The sequence below is a fragment of the Montipora foliosa genome, chromosome 14 (genome assembly GCF_036669935.1).
Source record: "Montipora foliosa isolate CH-2021 chromosome 14, ASM3666993v2, whole genome shotgun sequence".
Taxonomy (NCBI): Eukaryota; Metazoa; Cnidaria; class Anthozoa; order Scleractinia; family Acroporidae; genus Montipora; species Montipora foliosa.
The window spans coordinates 4,543,320-4,545,725 of NC_090882.1; positions in this window are offsets into that span (position 1 = coordinate 4,543,320).

The window sequence follows — 2,406 nt, forward strand, 5'->3', positions numbered from 1 at the left end:
AGCAACAAAATGAGAACCTACCGGTTATTCAAAACGATAGACAATTACAAATGTGAAGACTACCTACACCAGGTCACCAATACAGGACACAGAAGAGCCCTAACAAAACTGCGACTTAGCAACCACAAATTAGCCATAAAGACAGGACGTTATTCGAGACCGCTCAACAAACCTGAAGAAAGAATTTGCCCAATTTGTAAAATAGAAATGGAGGACGACTACCATTTTCTAAATATATGCCCTGCTTACCAAGAAAAACGATGTTCGTTACTAGACTATTTGGAAAAAGAATATAGAATAAAAATAAGCAGAATGTCATCTAATAGAATACTCACGTTTCTGATAAACCCCCCTAGCGGAAATGTTAAAATACAAAAACTAATAGCAAAACATATATTCGAATGCTTTGAAAAAAGGAAAGGGGAAGACGGATAAAAGTAAATACTCCAGGACTTAATTAATTAACAAGACGCCTCCAAAGGCGTATCCGTGGAATGCGCAAACAGTTAACACAAATTGTCCACTTACAGTGAACTTCAAGCACAGGTAAACTTCGGAAAATGGCGAGAGATTACCAGAAAGATACATTTGTAATATAACTTGAAGTTGTCTGTTGTAAAAACTCATTATTAATGTTACTAAATTTGCAAATGCAAACAAGGAAGCCCTATTAGCGGGTTCTCGGGATACGGGATCTTTCATTTATTCATTTTTTGGAATGAGACTTTATTTAAATCCTCCAGTTTTACTTCCTTCCCTCTTTCTATTATCGATTCAAAACTCAACAAAAGCTACAAGTAGTAAATAGTTCTCACAAACTACAAAAGTTCGTCATGATTCTACACTCGAGCTGAACAAAAAACTATCAAACACGAAAACAAAAAACCCTAGTGATCGCTTCTTGAGAAAACACTGTCTAGTTACTGCACTACCACACGCACGCAATGCGCTCCTACTTTAAAAAATATCGTGTATCTCCTCAGTTCCCCCCCCCCCCCCCCAAGCCAAAAATCCCATATCCCCACAATTTTTTACCTAAGTTTTCCCATGTCCTGATCGCTTTTAGGCCAAAATTAGTTTCTCGGCCAATGGCTACGGTCAAGTACCCATGTACTACGTACGGTACTTTTGTCAGTGCCGTAAGGGGCAAGCACGGAACAGTTTCGGTTGTTTTAAGGCAAACAACCGAAACTGTTCTGGCACAGAGGGTAGGGAAATGCCCGCGGTTTACCAGGGAGGATGTTGAAGATTCGGTCTGATCGACACATAACTAATGATTATGCTATGCTTGTTTCTTCACTAGATTGAAGTCCTTTCGTAATATGTGGTACACGATATTGTTTTGGTATCATAAATCATTACAGTGTCATGATAGATATCTTTGCTAGATACCCCCTGAGAAGACATGTGGTTCAGTAAAGTACTTAAACCAGAACGATGGAAGAAAATAAAAGCAAATCGAGAAACATTTAGCTTCAAGGCTGACAAGTTGATCATTTACAACTTCTTTTTCATTACAACCTTCAGCGTGTACTCTAAGCTTCTGACAGCTTTCCAAGACCAATTTGCATTGAAGTTATCCCTTTCCGTTGGGGTTAGTAACTGGATGGAAGACGTCAAAAGATGCAACTTGCTGTCAAGAACATACGACCAAAAATTCTATTTTAATGCCCAAAAATGCGAACAAAGCAAGGCACAGATTTTGTTAGCCTGCCTTACATGTATGCAAAACAAATATTGACGCAAAAGTAAATAAGGAGAGCAGAAGGAACTTTTAGGAAGTGTCGATCGAGAATAAGACAATTTGCGAGATGAAGACATCATAAATTTTGTGCCTCGAATATAATACCAGTTACCATCAGCTAAAAACATTTCGGGAGATTTTTGTACGTTCAATCTGAGTTCAATTTTTCTATCGTACTTTCGGTCGTACAAGCAAAATCACAAAATCGAAAGTGACATCGATTTTAGCGACCGCCTGTGATCAAGTTACCTTGCGTGTTTAATACTGACAACTCACGAAACAAAGGATGCGTCTGTGACAAAATGACGGCAAGACATCGGGTTTGTTAGTTTACTTTTTTTCTTTCAAGTTTTAATAAAGTTCGACAAGGTACATGTGCCAATTTAACACAAAGATCTCAATCGTTGATGTTAGCCCAGGTGTCAGCTGAAGTTAAGCTCTTCCGAAAATGAGGATAGTACTTGGATGGGGGACCGCTGCGAAGTCCCCGTGACGGACATCAGTAATTCGTTTTTTTTAAAACTTGATTTCATTTTTTATTTTGTTTGGCCGTTGAACGCTATTTTCTTATTTTCTTTCTACGTCAAAACGGCTGAACAAACCGGTTCCCAAGAAATATTGGAGTATTCGTGCTATGCAAAATACTTCTAATGAAGTATTCG